A 23,918-nucleotide genomic window follows, 5' to 3' on the forward strand; every position below is an offset into this window, starting at 1 on the left:
AGTCCTGCTCCTCCAGCTCTAGCTCCAGTTTCTCACTCATGGAGATTAAATTGTCAACAACCTCCTCCTGCTCCTCCTGAATATTTTCAAACCCAGTGAAATCATGAACAACCTGAGGGCAGAGCTTTTTCCATACGGCATTCATACAGGTGGTTGTAATTTCCCACCAGGAGGTATTAATGTTTTTTATGGCATTGTAGATGTTATATGACTTCCAAAATTCGCTCAGAGTCATATCATTCTCGTCTGTTGCCTTCAGTGCCTGGCGGAAAGTGCGCCTTAGATAGTATTTTTGAACGCGTTGCGATGACTCCCTGGTCCATAGGTTGTATAATGGAGGTTGTGTTGGGTGGCAGGTAGACAACCTTGACATTAGGGTGAAAGTCATCTAGGTAAGGTGGGTGGCCAGGGGCGTTATCCAGCACCAGGAGGACGTTGAATGGAATGGAGTTGCTCCGACAATACTTCTCCACCTCAGGGATAAATTGATTATAAAACCACTCCTGAAAAATCGCCTGTGTGACCCAAGCTTTAGAGTTACTCTTCCACACAACTGGAAGAGACGCCTTGGCAATGTTTTTCAGGGCTCGTGGGTTTTCCGAGGTGTACACCAGTAGGGGCTTTAATTTTAAATCACCACTAGCATTACCCCCAAGCAGTAGCGTCAGTCTGTCCTTTGCAGCTTTGAAGCCAGGCATCGTCTTTTCCTCCTTACTGATGTAGGTTCGGTCAGGCATCTTTTTCCAGTAGAGGCCAGTTTCATCCACATTGAAAATCTGTTGTGGTGTGTAGCCTCCTGGCAGATAATTTCTGCTAGTTTTCCTGGGAATTCCTCAGCTGCCTTAACATCTGCACTCGCCACCTCACCAGACACCTTCACGTTATGCAAGTTATTGCGCCTTGAAGCGGTTAAACCACCCATGACTTGCAGTGAATGACACATCCTCACCATACTCAGCCTTCAGTTCATTGAATAGACTCAGGGCCTTCTCTTGAATCATCATAAGGCATAGACGTTTCCGTTTCTGGATGCAGTCCTCGAACCAGACGCCAAGATGTTTTTCCATCTCCTCAATCACTTTCCCTCTCTTTTTCGATATGATGGTTGATTGCATGGGCACTGCAGATTTCACATGTTCCACAATTTTTCTTTGTTCTTAATAATTGTGCCTACAGTTGACCGATTCATATTAAATTTTCGTGCCACATCAGACATTTTCTCACCTTTCTCAAGCCGTTTTATGATGTCCATTTTCACCTCTAAAGTTATAGCCTGACGTTTCTTGGCACTTCCACTGGCTTCACCGTTTATTTTTCGCTTCACACCCGACATTTTTGATGGAATGATGCACAGGTAAAGCGAATTATGGCACAAAAATTGGCAGTACACGAGGACACAGTGAACAGATGCTTTCGTGTTTATGGCGGGAGCCTGGAGGGCAGGGGAGTGATTCGCACAGCTGAGTGAGCTCGGCAGCGCCACGGCGTGGCAGACTCATGAACTATATTTGCGCGCAGGAAATTTGAAGTTTCCTAGCATCTTTCAAACAATTTTTTGGACTTAAGTATTTAAAAGATTTGTTCGTATGTATGGAATGTTCGCAAGTCGAATGTTCGTAAGTAGGGGAGTTTCTGTACTTGCGTGACCGATGGTGGACAGAAACCTGATAGTAAGCGTCCCACAAGTCCAAGGACACCATCCACTCGCCCTCGGCCACTGACTCCAGCACTGACGAAACTGTCTTCATGCTGAAGTGGGTCACCACCCGGAAACGATTTAAGACCGAAAGGTCGCAAATCGGTCTCCAGCCCCCTGTGGACTTGGGCACAAGGAAGACGCGAGAATAGAACCTGGCCTGAGGGTCTACCACTGGTTCTATAGCTCCCTTTATCAGCATCTCAGAAACCACGGCCTCCAGAGCTGAATGACGGTCTAAGCCCTCCCTGTATGCTGGAAACTCCACAGGCGTGCTCGAGAGCGGCGGATCCCTGAGGAAAGGGAGAACATAACCATACTGAAGGGTCTTGACCACCCACTTGCAGGCCCCGATGTTCTCCCACTCCTGCCAGTACCGCTGCAGACAAGCCCCAACTAGCAGCAGCACCTCCGCAGCGTCCCTAGCGAGAGCCCCAACAGCCCCTTGAACGGCCACGGAAGATTACTCGAGAGCAAAAGGAACCGCTCACCTTAGGAGCAGGAGGGGGCGGAACTGAAGGAGGCGTAACCAGCGCAAGGCATCAGGAACCAACGGCCCCACCAGCCTTAGCACTGACACCCCAAGCTGAGGAAGCCAAGCCACGAGCAATCTGGGAAACGAGTGACCGTTGCGAGGACTCAAGCTCCCTCTGCTCCACTGCTGCAAGAGTCTGACCATCAAAAAGGTGGGGGCCAACGGGGGAAGACATCAACCGCTGTCTCTCCCGATCACCGTAAGAAGTAGGGAGGTTTCTCACCACAGTCTGCCTGCATAACTTCATCATCCTCAAACGGAGCATTTCACAGGGCTGCATAATATCTAAATTTGTCCTAGCAAGAGCTCCCAGGCAGTCCAAACCCCTCTGGGGGGCAGCACTGGAAAGGCCAGCAAGGGGCCCCAGAACCTGATCCATCCAGGAAGGGATTTCAACCAGAGTACTCAAAATACCCTCTAACTGAGTAGCCATATGCCACGGAAGAATCACAGACAGACCTTTACTCTCCACCAACTGAAGCAGCTCATCATTGAGAGAAGGAGCCCCACGGGAATCTCCTTCTGGAGTATACCACCTCTCCGCCCTTGAAGCCCACCTTTCTGGGCAAGGCAAACTTGGAAGAAGCTGGGTTAGAGATCCCCAGGGAACAACCCAGCTGGTCCCTGCAAACCTCCAGAGCCAGAGGAGAACGAGGCAGCACCAAGGGAGTGGGGACCAGGCCGAGAAGTCCCAGGGTGCGCTTGACCCCAGTCTGAAGAGTGGGGACAAGAGAATAGGGCATGGGGAGACCCAAGGACTCTCTCACTGAGGTAATAAGCTCACAAAAGGAGGCCGCACCCTCCTCATCCGGAGAGCCAGCCTCCCCCGAGGGAACGTCATCAAAAACCTCATCCACCTCTTCAGAAAATGAAGGCCAGCCTGTGGCAGCCTGTGGCCTGCGCCACCAGGGTCCACGCCCGCATCAACTGGCCGGGGCGGGACCTACGAGGGCATTCACACAAGCAGCCAATCAACATGAGGCAGGCCCATGGAAGACACGCCTGCCAAGCCTGGAAAATTGCCATCACCCGGCAACCCACCAGGGAGTGCTGCTGCATGAAGTCCTGTTTCTCCGCCACCAACAAGGCCCGGCGGGAGCTGGCTCCCCACAAACCCCCAAGGCTTTACCAGAGAGAGGAGCAGCGCGTAGACTCAATCCACCAATCCCAGGACCGGCCATGGAAGAAACAGGATCAGCGGGAGCCTGCAAACCACTCAATCCCAGAGCCATACCGAGGAGCGGGGCTGCACGCAAGCTCATTCCACAGAGACCTGAAAACTCCCTGGAAGCACCTGACACAGCAGGAGTCTGTACCACACTCACTGCTGGGGCCACAGTAGGGAGCGGGGCCGCACTGAAGCTCACACCCCCGAAGCCAGAAAAGTCCGAGGAAGAGCCTGAAACAGCAAAGGACTGGATCCCTCTCCTTCCCAGAGCCAGACTAGGGAGAGAGGCCACACATAAGCTAACTCCACTGAGCCCTGAAAACTCCGTGGAAGGGCCAGGAACAGCTGGAGAAGGTACGCCACTCGCTACCGGCGGCGGGGCAGAAAGCGGGGCCGCACGCAAACTCACTCCCCCGACTGCCAACTCCGGGTCAGGGAGCCTGCCACCTACTCATTCCTGGAGCCAAACCAGGGAGAGGGGACACACAGAGACTCACTTCACTACTACCAGCAGCCACCACCGAAGGGTCTGAGCCGGGGGGAGACTAGGGCCCCGCTCACTCGCTCTGCCGTCCACAAACCCTGAAAATGCGGAACCGGAGGCAAGGGGGCAACAAAACTGCTGACAACTGGCCAATAGAAGCCTTCATAGCAGCCAGATCAGCCTCTACAGTGACAAACCTGCTGGCCCAAGGGGCCTCAGAAGCCAGCTCCTGCCAGCAAGAACGCTTCTCACTGGAACCGCCAGATGACTTGGCCTGCTTCTTCTCCTTAGCAGAACGCTTCTCAGCATCCTTCACATACACTTGGAACTAGAGCAGGGAGAGGTAGGAACACTCACTACACTGGTCTTCGGCTGAACACATGGCGGGCCGACAAGACACATAGCGGGAATGCGGCTCTAAAGCCTCGCCCGGCAACCACCTCTTGCATCCAACACAACTCCGAGCGGCCATGGCAACTCAGGGAGAAGTAGAAAAGGAAGCGACAAAGAAGCGGGCACAAAAGAAAGGCAGGAAGAAGCGAGAAGATACACAGGTGAACACCGTGCTGAGCACAGAAAGAATCTGAGGTATGGTTGGCCAGCTGGGCTGGTGGTTCCCGGTGCGCATGCACATGGAGGTGACGTGGAACTTCTATAGGCATGATCTCTATATATAGAGGTGCTAGTTGATTTTCTGTGCTGAGTGTGGGAATAATGGCATATAGGCATCTGTAATTACATATGGGTAACATATGTAACAACTTTTCTTTCAAGGTAACAATATATAATAGGTCATACTTACTGGTAATTCACAGAGCATGACACCAGTCAGGAAGAATTTGCCTAAGTGACCATGCACCATTCATTGCATATATCAAAACAAACATGCAGCCAGTGATCTTGATCTTGACATGGACAAGCTCACCTGCATTCCTTACAGTGTGATTGTTACTCCTTGAGGTAACACACACTTTCATACAATTATAACTGCACCTATCTTTCAGTATTCTTACCTTGTATGCATGTAAAAAAAAAAATAATAATAAATAAAGCTAATGAGAAACTTTTTTTCTTTCATTCTTTTATTTTTAAGAAAATAGCTTACTACCTAAAATAATGTTTAACACTTCTAAATCAATATTCAAAATAAAATGCACTCTAGAAAATAAGATTGCTAAATCTACTTTCACACATTCTTTGGCTTTGAAAATGTACTAAAATACCACATATTTGAATTATGTAGTGATAGTAAAAAAAAAAAAACCTATTACCCCTGTAGTCTCTCACAGTCACTGCCAATGCCATATGCCAGATAGTACATGTTTACATCTCGCAAAAGGATTGGTATATAGGCTACTAGCAAATAATAATGATCTAAATGCACTTGAGTCTTCAAATGTCATGTGAAAACTTTCATTTCATATTTAGAGCTTAAATCCGTTCATTTATCTTTTTTTCATTTCAATGTCTGCCAAAAGTGGGTGCATCTTATGAGCCCATGAGTCTTATGACCCATCGAATACAGAAACCCCACCGCCTATTATGGGAAAATTATGTTTGAATAACACAATATTAATTTTCCTCTCAATGCGATGCAACCCACTCATGGTTGCATGAAATTAATGCCCAGCGGTGGGTTGCACCATGATGGTACTTTATATTTTGTTTCTAATACAATATGACTCACCAGTGTCCATAGTTTTATATTCCCAACAGACTCTACAGACACATAAAAATATGTGTATACCTTCTTACATCGATGGCTCACGCCACACTAGTGCAACAATTCTTGTCTCCACAAAGTAAGATAGTCAGTTGCAATGCCAACAGCACTGAATGTGCTAATTCATTCTAAATATACACAGTTCTACGTGGAAAACTATACTTTATGATGTCCCTTAAACATCAACTCTTCCTGATCTTTGAATGTCCTCTTGTCCATCTTGTTACATATCCTTTCATCAATACCAGGTTTTGTCTGCTTATTTTTTTTAATGTTAACTATTTTGAGCAATACTATTAGATTTCCTCTTGTAAAGTTGGCAATCCCATTTCCTTCAATTTTTCTTCATAGGTTAGATTATTCAGCTTTGATACCATCTTTGTAGCTATCCTCTGAATTCTTTTCAATTTCTTTGCATGTTTTTTCATATGCAGAGATCACACCACTACTGCATATTCCAATCTCGTCTAACCATGGTGGTTATTATCTTTTCATCACAATTCTTCCACAGCTGGCTGCCCAGCAGCGTGACGTCATGCATGACTGACAGTGTGGTGGTGCCAGTATGCAGTACTCGGTGCGCGGTGCTGGTGTTCAGATGTTAGTCGCCGTGCGCTCTGATGGACGCTGGGTGGCGTTGGTGTAGGTGTTGTCTGCTAAGAGGCGTTCCTTTTTCACTACTGTGGCCTGCTATTGGGGCACGGAGAATATAGCACTGCTGGTTTTTCAGCAAGCTACTCAACGAGACACGCACAGTACTTAACTGTGCTGAGTGTTGGTCCAGGGGGTTGTGGTGACACGGTTGTGTCTACAGCCAATAGGTTGACCGTGTGGTTTTCCGTCCCGTTCCTCCGCTACCTACATCTCTGTTCAGGGTGGTATGTATTATGTTTATGGCTTATTTTATGGCTTTATTTACATACCATGCCCCTTATGCAATGTCTTGTATGACATGACCATCACACAACTGTTCAGTTGTCACGGTGGTCATTGTCTCCTCTCCAGCTGACGGCTGTTTTGGTTGGACCGTTGGAGTGATGGAAGGAGGGCAGTGTCGCAGTTCCCACTCTTCTCCCGGCAACAGCCAGGCCTTACCACCTCGGACAGCTGATGGTTTGTCTTCCATGAGTGAGGATGATAGTTTTGGTGGCCAGGATGTTCCAACTACCAATGTTGCCGGCCCTTCTCACTCCCTGGAGCCAGATGATGTTTTTTGTAACTCAGTTGTTAAGAAAATATTACCGGCATTGGTGCAAGCTCTGGGCGCAGAGAAGGTGAGGAAGGTTCCTGTATCTTTACATGACAATGACAGTAGTAGTGAGGATGATATGGAGTCTGTGCCTCAAGTTCTTTCACATGCTCCTATTAGTGGGGCTTCATCCACAGGCCTCACCAGTTGCACCCCAGGTTATGTTGGGGCATCACATAGTTCGGCAGAGGAATTTGTAGGATTTCCTGTGGCCAATGATCAACATGTGACTCTTGGACGCAGCCTTGGGGCTGCCTTTGATATTGATGATGCTCGTGGTCCTCCTGTCACTGAGGTGTTAGCTAAGGATATCAGATCGTATTTACACATGGTTCCTGATGATAAGAATACCAGATTGTTAGCATAACAGTGGTCTATTCCATGTAACATTAAGGAATTAAAAGTTCCAGTTTCTGATGCCAATGCCCTCTCAACTCTTGATCATCAGAGTAGGAGGATGGAGAGCAAGTTGGCTCAAACTAACTCTCTGTTAGGCAAAGCTCTTATTCCTCTCATCAGAGTTTTAGACAAACATGCAAATTCACGGGATTCTTCCATGCTGGATTCCTACAGAGATATCAATGACAGCCTTTGTAAGTTATTGCCAGTTTTCAACTATTTAAATTTAATGAGAAGGGATCTAATTACTGACAAGTTGAAAGCCAAGTCTCTCCAAAAAACTGTGAAGGATGAAAACATGACTGGTGACAAATTGTTTGAAAACAACATTGTTGATATGGTTAAACAATTTAAGGAGAACCAAAAGCATATAATCCAAAACGGTTTAAAGTGAAGAGGAATAATAATTTTGTTTTTTGGAAAAGGACTAGAGGTTCCAGAACCAATAATTACAGGGGTAACCAACGAAGTAGAGGAGGCAGTGGACGGGGGCAGTTTGGCAACAAATAAGTTCCCAGATGACATTGGTTTTCATTTTCATTTCCCCACTAGGAGTGACTTCACTTTGTTTAATAACTCTATGAATTTTCAAGGTGGTAAAATTCAACATTCTCTTCATTATTGGAATGAGTCATCCAGTGATCCTTGGGTAACTGACACTGTTCAGAGAAAACTCCTTTTTCCTTTTCATGTTTTTCCATCACAAAACCATATCCCTCCTCCTTTACATTTCTCCCAGAAGGACACACAGGCTATTAATGTAGCAATGTCTATGTTTATTCAACAGCATATTGTTGAGAGAGCTCCTTGTGTTTCATCAGGGTTTTGCTCTACTATCTTTCCTAGATTAAAGAAAGATGGAAGTGTCCGTATTATACTTAATTTAAAATATTTGAATGAGTATGTTGAATATTATCATTTTAAGATGTTTTACCATTGATTACACATTACTGTTTCTTTGCCTCTATTGATTTGAAACATGCTTATTTTTCTGTTCCCATTTGCAGAGAGGATCAGTCATGGCTAAATTTTTCATGGAATGGTTTATTATGGCCATTTACTTGTTTGCTTCAAGGTTCTCTTCTTCCCCTCGTCTCTTCACAAAATTACTAAAGGTTCCTTTTTCACATTTTCGTTCTTTAGGCATCTTGACAACTATTTACATTGATGATTGTCTTGTGATGGCAGACTCCAAAGAGAAATTAATTGCTGATGTCAGATACGTTGCTTCAACATTAGATAAATTGGGTTTCACAATTAATTTGGACAAATCAGAACTTCAGCCCAGTCATGAAATTGAGTTCTTGGGCTTTGTGTTGAACTCTGCAGACATGACCATTAAACTTACACAAAGTAAGGCAGATAAGATCAGAACATTAGGCTTACAATTATTGCAAAAGAATGACATCACAATTAGAGACTTTGCTGTGTTTATTGGCAATATTGTTGCTGTAGGTGTCTCTGTGACAGAAGCTCCTTTAAAATATAAATATTTGGAAGTGCTACGGAATGATGCTCTTAAACACAATTGTGGAGACTATGATGCTTTGTTGTGTCTAGATGTGAGAGCAAAAGGTCTCATAACCTGGTGGACAACTAATATCTATTCTTGTATCAGGTCATTAAATACGTCCAGTCCAGACTTAGTTATCACCACAGATGCTTCGATGTCTGGTTGGGGGGCTTGTGCCAGTGACAATGTTGTTGGTGGCTGATTTTGAGAAGGAACACATAAATATTTTGGAACTAAAGGCTGTTCTTTATGGTTTGAAGACCCTCCTTCCAAATGTAATACATAAGCACATCCGCATAAAATCTGATAATACTACAGTAGTTGCAACCACAACAATTGTGGCAGTTAAACGACGCTTGCTGGATGTGACAGAAGAAGTTTTTGAGTGGGCACATTACAGGAATATCACACTGTCAGCTGAATATCTTCTGGGTTCACTGAATTTTACCGCTGATTTTGCCTCTCATGAGAAAAGTACAAAGAATGGAGACTTATGCCCACAGTTTTCAATGACATCTGCAGGTTTTATGGTAAACCAACTATTGATCTTTTTGCTACCCGCATTAACACTCAATTGCCCCTTCTCTATTCTTGGGAACCTGATCCTGATGCATTAGGCATAAATGCGTTTTCATTCAATTGGAATACTGAGTCCTCTCTATATGCTTTTCCTCCTTTTAGGATCATCAAAGATGTCATTAAAAAACTAAGAGACGAAAAGGCTTCCATGTTAGCCATACTACCATTATGGAGAACACAACAATGGTTCGCAGAGGCCCTTCGCCTTCTCCAAGGTGCACCTCGCCAACTTCCTCACAAGTGCCTATATCTACCTCAGGACCCACTACGGCCCCATCCAGTCAGGAAACTGCAATTAGCAGTCTGGCCTCTCTCAGGGAATCCTTCCACAGGTCAGGAATTTCGGCAAAGGTTACAGACTATTTACTCAAAGCCTGGAATGAGAAAACACTTGAGTCATATGGGAGGCATATCAAAGCATGGAACAAATTTTGTTTACGAGAACAAGTTGATCCATTTTCTCCCCTTGTACACAAACTTTTGGACCATTTATTCATATTATCTAAAGCAGGCAAGGCAGATGGTTCAGGGTTCAGTTACAGTAGCCTCAATGCCACTAGGTCAGCTATTTCTGCAGTGGCAAAAATCAATGGCATCCCTGCTGGTCAGAATGAGCTTGTTTGTTTGTTTATGAAATCAGCAGCAAATCAACGCTCCAAATTACCTAGGAATAACTTTACATGGGATCCTGATGTTTTCTTATATACGTTTGATACTTGGGGACACAACAATCAATTATCTCTTTCACGGTTAGCCAAAAAAGTGGCAGATTTGCTTCTCATTCTATCTGGCCAAAGGTTTCAGACCATCAACTGCTTGGATATCAGGAATATGGCACTTACTGACAATGATGTCATTTTTAAAATTGGAGATCCACTTAAAACATCTAATGTCAGACATCATGTTCAGAACATAGGTTTCAAGGCATTTCCACTGAACAAAAATTTACGTATTGTTCATGCTATTACCACATATTTACAACTAACGGAAAAATTAAGGATCACGTCAGATCAGTCTAAACTGTTATTAACAACCAGAAAGCCCTCTGGCCCAGCATCCAAAGCCACAATTACTATAGTCTGTTCACCTAAGTCTGAGCCGTGAAGCCGAGCCTCATTTGAAAGGAGGCTGCTGATTGGCTGGCCCCCTCTCTCACTTACCTTGTGTTGAAAGGCTGCGTCACGAATGCTTTGTGGTACATGCTTTTTGTTTTATGCGTTATATCTCATCTGTTTCTGTTGGTACCGTTACATTCAACAGTAAATGCAGAAGCTTTGATACTCGGGGAAAAACAATTAATAAGCAACTATAAAGAAGTTTTAGCGAGTTGAAGTGGAAAATTTTTCACGACATCTTTATAAGACGGTTTACTTATCATCATATCCTTTGGATATATTTAAGGGAATGCTGTTATAAATGATTGCATTTCATAAAAGAATGTCTCCTGAACGGAATGCAACTTCCAAATTACAGTTAAAAGATAATGTAAGCGAATTACATAATTATTTATGAGACGGTGTTACTCGCGGTGACGGGCAAGTGACGGTGGGCAGCACGACATGATACTGTATCCAGGAGGTGAGGATGGAGGTAAGGTGAGAGCTGATTGGCTGGCACGCTCCCCATTCACTGTGTTGAGAGGCTGTGTACTGACGGCTCTCGTGGTTTTATTCCTTATATCTTGTCTCATGCACATGACAGATAATTTCTGTTGGCACCTTTAGCTTGAGCAGTGAATGCAGAACTTTCGATACTCAAGGAAAAAATAGCAATATGCAACAATAAAGAAGTTTTGACGAGTTGAAGTGAAGGCTGCATTGCGATAACTTTATAACACAGTTTATTTATCATTTTCTGTGTATATATTATAAGGAATGCTGCTTTAAACTATTGCATTTCATCAAGGGATGTCTCCTGAAGGTAATGCAACTATCAAATTATAGTTAGAAGATAATGTAAGCGAAATAGAGAATTATTTATGGGAAAGTATGACTCGCGAGGAAGGGCACGGAGGAGTGGTCGCTGTAGGAGAATAATCCAGTTATAACTGGATCAAGGTGAACCAGCAGTGTGTCTTCACTGGCGGCACTCCGCTGCGCCCTTCCTCGCGAGTCATACTTTCCCATAAATAATTCTCTATTTCACTTACATTATCTTTTAACTATAATTTGGAAGTTGCATACCATTCAGGAGACATTCTTTTATGAAATGCAATAATTTATAACAGCATTCCTTTAAATATATCCAAAGGATATGATGATAAGTAAACCGTCTTATAAAGATGTCGCGAAAAGTTTTCCACTTCAACTCGCTAAAACTTCTTTATAGTTGCTTATTAATTGTTTTTCCCCGAGTATCAAAGCTTCTACATTTACTGTTAAGTGTAACGGTACCAACAGAAACTGTCTGTTATATGTATAAGATGAGATATAATGAATAAAACAAAAGCATGTACCACAAAACATTCATGACGCAGCCTTTCAACACAAGGTGAGTGAGAGAGGGGGCCAGCCAATCAGCGGCCTCCTTTCAAATGAGGCTCGGCTTCACGGCTCAGACTAAAGTGAACAGACTTTAGATGGATCAAAGATCTCATGAAGGAGTCCGGGATCAATGAGGATGTTTTTAAGACATTCAGTAAGGTCTGCATCCACTTCTAAGGCCTTTCAATTGGGCATGGCCTGGGAAAGGTTAAAAAAGGCAATTGACTGGAGACGGAAGTCTACCAAACATTACAACAAAAACATTTTGCCTGTGGGAACATTCGGAGAGACTATTTTAAATTCATATCAAGGCAACAGATAAGGGGCTGTTTTAAGTGTTAAGCTCCTTCTATATACTTGTAGGATTATACATGTGTTAGTCTTGTTTTTGTATGTCTTTTTATGGATGTATGTATTTGTCTATTTGTTTTTTTGGGTATGGATATATACACGTGTATTTTTTTGTCTTTATCATGGTACTTTGTTGTACATTGGTTGGGGATATGGCTATGAATAGTCATGCATGACGTCACACTGCTGGGCAGCCAGCTGTGGAAGAATTATGAGATCATCATAACTTACCTTAGTAAATGTGCGATGATCGGGGTTCTTTCTGAGCTGTGCTGCCCAGCTTTGCGTGGTCATGCATGCCCACCCATCCCATGTTATTGTAGTCCCTTGCTTGATTCGATACATAGTTTTTATGTCATCTTAGTATGTCTAAGGCTCCATTGTTACCACAAGTAAGACGTGTGGCTATGCTGGTTGATGTGCTACACATGTCTAAGGAAGAGGTTCTTTGGTTGTTTACACCTCTTTCATCTGTATGGGTTTAATTTATTGTTATATTTGAAATGGTTGTTTTCTTGATGACACCTCCCCAACCTTGTACGAAATCTGAATACTGGCTGAATACATGACCACGCAAAGCTGGGCAGCAAAGCTCAGGAAGAACCCCGATCATCGCACACTTACCAAGGTAAGTTACGATGATCTCATAATTTTGTCCATTAAATGAAATGCTACCCTAAAATTTTCAACATCTTGTATACTAAGCAAAATATCCCACATATGCCTTTCTAAGGTCAAGACATCTTGAATTACCACTCCAAGATTTCTTTCTGCCTTACTTTTCATTATGATTTCCTTCCCCATTTTATAGTACCATGTAGGTCTTCTCTTACCCTTACCCATTTCCATCACATGGCATTTCTTAGTATCAAATTCCAATTTCCACCTCTTGCTCTACTCATACATCTTGTTAATATCTCTTTGTAGCTTCATACATTCATCATATACCTTAATCACTTATAACAATTTTATATTGGCAAACACATTCAAACAACTGCTCACCACCTCCTGCATATCATTAATATATATCTGGAACATGATGGATGCTACCACAAACCCCTGTGATATGCCACTTGTTACTTTACTCCTCCCAGAACAGATGTCCCTCATCACAGTTCTCATATCTCTGTCCTGTAAACAGTTCCTCATCCAGTTTAGTAATGTCCCTCTCAAGCCTCCAAATGCTCCATTTTCCACAAGTCTCTTTTTTTGATGTCCAAATATACTTCATGCACCCATCCATTTATTCCTTGTATCTAATCTATAACTTGATCTTCCTTTCCTGACTCTGAATTGGCAGTGTCATAATTTCCTTCTCCTCCAAATATTTCATCCACTTTTCTTTGATCACTGTTTCACATAGTTTGCCAATAATCTATTAATAGTGGTGTTCCTCAGGGTTCTGTCCTGTCACCCACTCTCTTTCTATCATTCATTAATGATCTTAAACAAACTTCTTGTCCTATCCACTCCTACACTGATGATACCACCCTACACTTTTTTTTTGGGGGGTTCCACTCATACAGCTTTATTGGATAGGGTGGAATCAAAAGTTTTTCATTTCATCAACTCCCCTCCTCTGATTGATTGTCTTTAGCCTCTTTCTCATTGCCGAATTGTTGCATCCCTTTCTATCTTTTATCGCTATTTTCATGCTAACTGCTCTATTGATCTTGCTAACTGCATGCCTTCCCTCCTCCTGCAGCCTTGCTGCACAAGGCTTTCTTCTTCCTCTCATCCCTATTCTGTCCAACCCTCTATAATACAAGAGTTAACCAGTATTCTTAACCATTCATATTTTTCACTGGTAAACTCTGGAACTCCCTACTTGCTTTTGTATTTCCATCTTCCTATGACTCGACATATTACGAGAGAGGTGTCAAGACATTTGTCCCAGGCTTTTGGGTAATTCTTTCAAATCTTTTAGGGAAACTGAAGTTCCAGTGGACCTTTTTTTCTAATATTTTGTTGGTCTTGGCAATTCTCCCTCTTGCATAAAATTTCTTTAATCTTTGCAGGTTACATAAATGTAATCTGCAAAGTAGTTTCACCTTATTGAGGAGGATACAGCTTAGCAGCATGAAGTTTAAGAAGGCTAGGTTTTGATTAGAAGCCAAGTTAGATTAGAATTTGTAAACAGTATTGATTTATTTTCCAATGGTAGTTATTTACTTTCTAACATGGCATGAAATGTTTAGTTTTCCACAGGTCCTGCTAGGAAGTAGATACAAAAACCTGGCTTAAGAGGAATTACAAGTCCCCTATTGCATCAAGAGGGTTAGTGACATTTTTCTACCATTTAATACTATTGTATGATATTTATGCTATGGGTTTTGTGGTCTGGAAGAAATTAATAAAAATTAAGGAGGCATAGCTATATTGGGCCATTATCACAGACTCAAAGGATAATAACATTGAGATGAGTCCCAAGGCCACATGCAGCTAGAGTATAGCGTATGCCTTAACTTTACCTGAAATAGTCGAGTTTGCCTTCTATAGCTAAGTAATTAGGTTATTTCATTGAAAGCCTTGATACAACTCCTTAATTATAGTAAAAATAGGAGTTTTTAATGTAAAATCCATTTTTATCTACATACTTACCCATGATTATTAATTATTGCTTAAACCCCCCATCCCACAGCAAACTTACACCATGTCTAACAGCTAAAGAAAAGAAATGAAAGAAATACTTGAGGTGCCCTTTTCTCATTTTCTTTGAGAAGACACCCAGCCCATTTTCTACTCCCAGGTACCACCCATCAGGCTGAATCCCTCATTTGCCTCTAGCCTAAAAGGTCATAGAGGGGAAGGAGGAAGTGAAACTCAATTATAATTAATAATTATTGGTAATCATGTAGATAAAAATGGATTTTACATTAAAAATCCTTTTTGTTATTACACATATACTACTCATAATTATTAATTATTGCTTAAGAGCTGAATCCCAAGTACAGGAAGGAGGATGACCTCACCCCTAAGAAAACTTTCACTCCCCAAGACACACACCCTTACAAACCAAAAACTTACAATGCGGAGGCCATATCCTGAGGAGGGTGCAACACTCATATCCCATGACAGAGAGACAAAACCATAGGAGTGAGAGGAGCATCACAACTCTCGCCACGAGAATGGTCCAATGACCCAGAACCCCACAGAGGACAATACATAGAACCATATGTATAAGAAACCCAAAAGAAAAATTAATGAATTATCCTGAGAGCTGACACAACAGGGCCCAGAGAAAAGGTATCCAAATACCGATGAGTAATATCCCTAAGATAAAAAGAAGCAAAAGTGGACATACTCTTCCAGGTTCCTGCCCAAAGAACAGCAGGAATACTCTGAATCTTCTTGAAAAAGGCACTCGTCGCCACTGCTCTAACTTCATGTGCCTTCACCCAAACCAAGCGCATGTCCTCCTCAGAAACATCCTCACATGCACACTGGATAACCTGACATATCCAGTGAGAAATAGTATGAGGGTGCACCACACACTGAGGCTCAGTAACTGTCACAGAAATGCGGGAGCATCTAAGACGACAATCTCTGGTCCTACGAGGGTACTCCCTGATGGCTCTGACTGGGCATAAAAGCCTGTGCCCTTCTGAGTCGCCAACGTACTCTGTAAGAGCAGGAATGGTGAAGTCGGACTGAAATTCATCCCTTGGGAGTTGAGTTTTCGCTAGAAAATCAGGGGCTAGAGAAAAAGTGATGGAAGACCAACCCTTAGAGTGACGAACTTCTGCTGAAAGCCCATGCAGTTTGCTAGCTCAGCAAGCAAACACTAAAGCCAAAAGAAAAGAAGACAGTGCAACGTCCCTCAATGAAGCCAAACAGAGACTCTCCTGTCCCAACCTCCATCCACTCTATCCAGTGCTGCTGCAGACAAGCATCCACAGGCACAGGAGAGCAAATGGGCAAGTCTCTAAATGTGTAGCCCCTGTTCACCTAGCAGTAAATACATACAGAATATAACTCGAGGGGTTGTGGCCTCGCTTTCCCAGTGTGTGAAGTGTGTTGTGGTCTCAGATGGTCGAAGATTGGTCTACGAGCTCTGAGCTCATTCTGTAATGGGATGGATGACCAGCAGACGACTGTGGTGATTTACATCCCTAGTGAGATCTAACCCAGCCATGGGATCCTCCACTGCAAGAACTCCTAACTCGAAAAGATCCCCCTGTAGCAGAGGGCCTCGGGACAAGAGCCAGCGAAGAGGCACAAAAAAAAAAGCACCCCTCCTCGTTTGTCCTTTTATCTTGCCCCCCTAGGGAACACAGGCTGAACCCCCAAAAGAAGAGGCTAACCTCCGCACCACAGAAGAGTGCACATTGCTGAGAAGCCAAGTGCTCATCTTCCTGCATCCTGGCCATCATCGCTGGGTCAAAAAGCACGTCAGAAAAGGGAGATCAAAGAAGCTGGCACTTCTCCCTGTCAGAAGAAGTACGAGGCAATGAATCCACTACAGCCTGCCTCCGTAACATAAGGAGTCTACAACGTAGTTTGTCAGCAGGACGAAGAATGTCCTTATTAGCCTTAGCCAGTGCCGACAAAATTTCCAATACATCCTGCTCTTTGTTAGAAGCAGCACAGCCCATGTAGCCAAAACCTGGTCTGTCCAGGAGGCAATGTCAGCCATGGAGCCACACACTTTCTCCATTTGCACCAACAGGCAGGAGGAGACAGAGACCACTGGGTTGCCCACCAGCCATAGACCCCCCCAACTCCTCATTAAGTGGAGGAGGAGCCAACAAGGCCCCATCAGGCAGATAGAAAGACCTGGCCCGGCCATACCAGTCCATAGACAACTGAAAATTTGCTGAGCAAGGCTTAAGCTCCTTCAGGGACCTGCATTGGGCCTCCTCGCAGACAGCTTGAGCCATAACTGACTGTGGGAGAGTAAGTGAAGGTTGGCAGGGCAAAACTGAGCCTTGTGCCCTTTCTATCCCCATAAGCTGAGACAAGGAAAGAGCCTAAGAAGCAAGCAGATGAAGCTCTCACTTGGCCTATGAGGTGCAAAAAAAAAAGGTGTGCAAGTCTCTATTGATGTCAAGAATAAGTTAGCATTACTAGACCCTGACTCAAGCATAGGCCCTAATGGACTCTATTCCTGCCTCCTAAGGCCTTGTTCACACAGGGCGGTTTGCACCACGCAGTTGGAAACGCACGGTAGCATTTTCAACGACAGCCTATGGAATCGTTCACACGCAACAGTTTGGAAACTGCCACGGTTGTAAGATTTTCCTCACAACAGCGTGGTTTGCCAGCATGTCGAGATACATACAAACATATTACATCGTTCACACAGGCCGGTGCACTACTTGGTTTAAGGGCACTGAGCGACACTACTGGCTGTACGCCAGCCAATGAGAGAACAGGATGTGCGTTACTTTGGCAATCTTGGGCTCTGCCTGTGATCAGTCACGTAATACCATTCAATGACTGCAGTACCGCTGTCTGCTGAGGAATGGAGAGGGATCAGTTTGACACTTATTTATTAATCAATGAAATTGAAAAACGCCCATTGACATGTTTGACAGGAATCCTACATATATATGTGTGCCACGGAAAGAGCATACTCGAATATAAAATGAGTGACTTACCGTCCTGTGTGAACAAGGCCTATGGGTCTGCTCAAGTTTGGTCATCCCCTTCCATATGATTTTTCAACAGTCTAAAACTCAAGGTAAACTATCAGTTGAATGGAAATGGTCTGAAATTATCCCAATATTTAAAAAGGGATCTGGTCATGTCCCCATTAGTCTTACCTCACTTCATTGTAAAACCTTGGAGAGGATTGTAACAAAAGCATTATATGATTTCATCGAAACCAACCAACTTATGTCAAATGACCAGGTTGGGTTACATTGAGGGAGAACTTCTTGGCTAGATTCTCATTACATGGTTATTGTTGACAGTGTATTGATCGACTTCAAGTACTTTGATGTTGTCAGCATGCCATTCTCATCGACAAACTGAGACTATTGGGGATGGGTTATTCATTGCTTGGCTGGATATCAGACTTCTTAATTAATCAACTATGAAGGTGGCAGAGTCTAGTATTCACAGCTCTTCTAGACTGGTCCGTAATGGTATGGCACAGGGGTCAGTTTTGGGTCTATTGCACTTTCTTGCATATATTAATCACCTACCATCATACATCAAAAACTAAGTGTAAATTTTTTGGCTGACAACCTTAAGATGTACATGAAGATATGCCATGATTCTATTGCTTCCCTAGCCCAAGATGCAAGCTTATGCCAAAAAGATATTGACCTTGTTCACAGGGTGGCCCATTCCTGAGGTCTAAATTCTAAAATTAACAAGTGTATGATACTTCGATGTAGCCATGGCAATATCGAATGGTCAGGTGTTGGATCTCTCCAGTATTATCACCTCCACTCCAGACTTATCCATGGTAGACACACACAGAGACTTGGGAATATTAGTTGATAGTTCCTTGAAGTTCCATGCTCACAAAGTCTATAGTTACTAAAAGCAGCAGGACTGGCAAACAACCTACTCAGATCCACTCTGTGCCAATCAGATGATTTCATGCTAACCCTTTACAAAACCCACATTACACCTCTGCCAGAGTTTGGGTCCACAGTTTGGAACACCTGTTACTTGAGAGACTTAAATTTATACTTCATACAAGGTAGATTACTATGAGCTGATCATATAAAATGGAACATTTTTCTTAACCAATCTGCTATTGCTCCACAGGACCTTTCCACCATTTCACCTACCAGTACAACTAGAGGTCACAGACTAAAAAATACACAAGTTCCACAAATCCACAGAACGTAGACATAGATTTTTCATCATTAATCATTGGAAGTATCTACCTGATAAGTGTTGTCAGCACTATTACCATTGTAGCTTTATAAAGAGGTTTTCACTACTCCCTTGAAAAGGCAATGACTAACTATACTATACACATTGCATACAGTAAGTTCCATGTCCTGCATAGCAACTCACATTATCATCTCATCTATCTGTACCTGTAAGGAAGCATCGCCATATGGAAGCATCGCCAGAGATTTATTTTATTTTTTCAGAAAATTTAGGGAAAAATTCTTTCTAAAATATGAATGTGGTGTTGGCAACACTCTCTCAAAGTTTTGCGGTGAAATCTTTTTCCTAAATTGGCTTTTATGGGGAAAATAGATCAAAATATTGTGATCACTGGCAACCCTGTAACACAGGTAAAGCTTCTTTATCAGTCATTGAATTCAAGGCAAGTAGTACAGTATGGTGCAGTACGAAATTACAGCACAATACAAATCTGAGGATGGCAAAAGTACAGCACGATATTTTTCTAATAATATGGTACGGTACGAAAGTACGATATTTTTTTGTACCTTTTTCATACCAAGATACAGGCAAACACCTGCATGCTGCTTGTGATCAGGTCATTCAGGGGACTAATGAAGTGTGTGAAGACATGTGCTGGCATACCCACGGGACCTGGGGTGGAGTGACAAGGTCATTAATGTCTGGTCAGCGAAGTCTCAGCCTTCCCAGGGGATTAAAGGTGGAGTGCCAGCCTGTATGCATGGTATGAAATAAGGTACGAAATTACGGTACAATATTTTACCGTACTAGTACGGTACGAATGTGATTTACTGGTACAGTACTAAATTATGGTACTGTATTTTTCTCTGGTAAAAATTACGATAAATCAATTGTACCGTACATGCCTTGGCTGTCAGTGGTCTTGGACCTCACAAGGGAAAGATTGTGTGTGTTGCTCATTAGTGATATACACTTTCTACCTACATTATGGTCCCTGGACTTCCCTTAAATGACCTTTTGGATTGCCACATTGTTCTCCATTCAATAATAAAGCATTCTGGTACAAGTACAAAAAAGCTAACAAGTAAACCTACTCTCTGGGAAGGTGTAATATTACGAAAAGTTGACTACATAGGTTAGCTACAAATACATGACATCCTTGGATTTATACCAATAGAATCACTACCTCTCACCTCCAGAAGCATGACAGTAAACACGAGGTAATGATGAAAAGAAAGAAGAAAGTATTTAGACCAAGATTACCTGGCAGTGCGTGTTTAAAGGACTGCCATGGGATCTTTAAACTTTAAAGCCCTCTCCTGAAAAACTTTCTTTCAGAAGCCTACTACTTTGTTAGTTTTTAACCAAAAGGAGTGATCTTTGTTTTGTTGTAAAGAAGAAATTTGTCTCTATTATTTCTGGTGACTGAAATAAATATATTTAATTTCAAACATTTTCTTCATTTTTTTTCCTCTCTAAATCCCCAGGTTGTCAAAGAACTTGTAAGTAAGTAATATTTACACTAAGATTGAGAGTACTTAGGAAAAAATTATTCACTAGAAATTGTTCTACAGGGTGGGGCGCGGATACTTCCCGATTTGAGAATGAAATAAAAACCTGTTCAACACTTCACAATCTTTATTCTTCTTTCATGCCTTTCACACAACATGCGAGATTTACTTTTACACTGTTTTAAAGACAATATCTTTTAAATGTCCACCTCCATTGTTAATACACTGATTCAGTGTATTGACTATATTGGCTATTTCAGTTAGGATGGCATTCTGTAGGTCTTCCGGGGTCTGTGGATGGTCGTTATAAACCAGGGATTTGAGATATCCCCACAGGAAATAATCACAGGGGGCTAAATCAGTGTGTGCCCACACTGCACGCATTTCAATGGGATTCCTGAGAGAAGCTTTTCCCGACCGACTGATTTCCCTGAGAGGAGACTTAAACTGCCCTGCGCACTCACCTGATTTAGCCCCCGGTGATTATTTCCTGTGGGGATTGGTTTATAACGACCGTCCACAGACCCTGGAAGACCTACAAAACGCCATCCGAACTGAAATAGCCAATATACCACTCAACATGCTGGAGAGAGTAAACCAAAGCTTACGAAATCGTCTGAATCAGTGTATTGACAATGGAGGTGGACATTTAAAAGATATTATCCTTAAAACAGTGTAAAAATAAATCTTCCATGTTGTGTGAAAGGCATAAAAGAAGAATAAAGAATTGTGAAGTGTGAACAGGTTTTCATTTCATTCTCAAATCGGGAAGTATCCGCGCCCCACCCTGTACAATAGCTACTCCTTCAAAAAACACTGTGAGCAAAACACTCAAACGAAATACTAACTCAATAGAGAAGGGAAACAAAAGTAATGCATAAAATTTGCATAAATATTTGTTGTTCTAAAAGCAATTTGCATAATTTACTCAGGCACAACATGAATTACATTTCATCATATAAGGGATTTATCCATAAGCTAACCATAGCATAGACTGCATTCTAACGTTCTGCACAAGTGTAAAATTGGCGACACACCCTTAATACAACATAACACTGATTACTGTTGCTACGTAATCTTTCTGAGATCGAGTATAACTTATGAAACTAAGGGTAGCCAACTAGGTAGATCATTGTAGACGATACTGAATGAAGAGTGAACACTTGCTATTTTACGGTCTTTCACCATGATCAACATGGCTTTTCTTACCCTTCTCATCATAAAGAGCTTCTCATTCTGAGTAATTTGAACCCATACATACTCATCACAAATTGTTTATTAATGTTAGCAAAAACTTTTGAAGATTCATTTTTAGGGAGGAACAAGCTAACACACTGCAACATCCACTCATGTGATGCACTGATGGGCACTGAGGAACACCGTTAGGTGTATTTGTCTGTGTGTGCATAGTAACATTATTTACAGACACATGAAATCAATCACATTGATTGGTTCTTCTGTTTGAACATGCAGCCACAGACCAATAAAGAAAAATGCATATTAAATCTAGCCAATCAGAGTGATTTGTGGAGGGAGGCGATTGGATTTGAATAAGTCTATGAAGATGTCTGAACACACACGGTGTCACCTCAATTATTTCTATGGTATTGCCAGATTTTATGAAGAGAAACAAAATAATAAACTTCATAATAATTTCTTAATGTTGCTAGTCAGGTTAGGCTAGTTTCCTTTGGTTAGCTCAGTTAATTAAGTTCGAAAAAGTTTATTTGTTCAGAGGATGACATATCCTCTGAACAGTTTTGGTTATGTTAGGGTTAGGTTCGTTTAAAGTTATGGCTAGGTTAAGTTAGTTTTGATTAAATAGACGAGTTTCAATAGGTTGACATAGCCGGAGATGATGGCGAGTACTCTCCACAGCAGTAAATATCAAAGTTTTGAATGTTACTTTGTGATTCTTATCTGGTGGGCCTCCTGCCCCCATTCAGACAGCAAAAGGAGGCAGGAAGCCACACTCTGCTGATGCACCAGCACATAGTTGAAAAATATTTCAGAATGGATTTACTAAAATGATTAAATAGTAGGAAAGTGCATCATTAAGCAGCAATGCATACTACACACTGACTGGCAAGCTTAATCAACATAATCAAACGATATGCCTCCCAAATAAGCTTCAAGAATATGTTTATAAATATTAAAATTATCACAAAAACAAGGTCAAAAGGAAGATTATTTTATCCCACCTACTTTGTGTGACACAGTAGATATATGTGGATGGAATTGGAGTTTATTATCAGCAGTTACTAAACCAAACTATACATCAGTCTGTTTTCACATTTATCGTTTTTATTTTTTATTTTCATTGCAATACAGTACTTTCTGTGGGGATAGAAAGTGTTTTTTGAGAGAGAAGGAGGAATATACTAGAGTACTGATTTGCGACGAAAACAAAGTGCAGATTCATTCAAAACAGATAAAAAAAAAAAAAAAAAAAACTACCAGAAAAGAACAAAAAAAATGTTTCATCCTGAAGTGAGAGTATGTCGAAAACAGTAAATTTACCAAACATTTATCCGCACCGCAGCAGCTGGATTTGCACAATATTGTTAGCAATGAAACACTGCAGTACAGTGTTTACTGAGCCAGCAACAATTCAAGTCAATGGCAGTAGTACTTGACATCTGAAGAGAATTGTGCCCTGATGGCCACAATGACAGAAAGGCCGGTAAAGCCCATGTCAATGAGTGACACCCCACTACAATATCGCTGCCCCCACAAACTTATGGAATTAGATTGATTTTAATTGGGGGTGACCAGACATGCAACTTTGTTAAGTTTTAGTTAATATAACACAGCACCCTAGTATGGACGAGTTATAAGACTGACAAGAAAAAGATAAAGAATATACGGAAATTTTGTGTATAACTAAAGATGTACCTCTTTCCCTTCTATGGTCGCGGTTCGCTCAACTGGAGCTTTCTTTTTTTCTCTCTCTCCCTCTCTCTCAGGTCATGTTCAGGAGAGGAGGCTTACGAAGCCAATGTGAGGTCAATGTTGACTCACGAATGGTCACGCACAGCAACCCTTCCCCTCACCGGTCTTAAGAGTCACTGTGGCTGCGGGAGCGCTCAGCGCCAACTGCACTGCCGCCCTCTATCCGCTGCGACTCGCCCTACAACACAGATTTTGTCTTATGTTTGTCTTTCCTCCTTACAGATATTTCATCTTTGATGATTGTAGTTTACATAGTACTATTTTTCTTTACTTTTTTTCTTAATTGACCTCATAATTTTATTTTCTTTCTACTACTTATCTATGGTGTTTTTCCTCTCTCTCTCTCCTTTATTCTATTTTAAGACAATCACATAAACCACGTATCACACAGTGGCCTATGATACACGAAACGAGGAATATCGGCCCGAGATAACAGGAATATGCCCGAGATTAGTGGGGGAAAGTTGGGACAGCTAGATA

General features: G+C 42.3%; 1 protein-coding gene across 12 annotated transcripts in view; it reads right to left on the minus strand.

Annotated features, from left to right (window-relative positions):
- The window catches only part of LOC123511327 (dipeptidyl peptidase 8-like), a 610,443-nt gene extending 586,854 nt beyond the window's left edge, over positions 1–23,589 (minus strand). For 7 of the 12 annotated variants that reach the window (XR_006676755.1, XR_006676756.1, XM_045267115.1 and 4 more), the window contains exon 1: positions 23,382–23,589. The gene's annotated coding sequence lies outside the window, so the exon portion shown is untranslated. Of the gene's footprint in view, positions 1–22,691; positions 22,824–23,381 lie in introns of all 12 variants that reach the window. The other 5 variants (XR_006676754.1, XR_006676753.1, XM_045267112.1 and 2 more) reach the window with 2 other exon arrangements.
- Between the last annotated feature and the right edge of the window lie 329 nt (positions 23,590–23,918).

This window comes from Portunus trituberculatus, chromosome 31, assembly GCF_017591435.1.
Source record: "Portunus trituberculatus isolate SZX2019 chromosome 31, ASM1759143v1, whole genome shotgun sequence".
NCBI lineage: Eukaryota > Metazoa > Arthropoda > Malacostraca > Decapoda > Portunidae > Portunus > Portunus trituberculatus.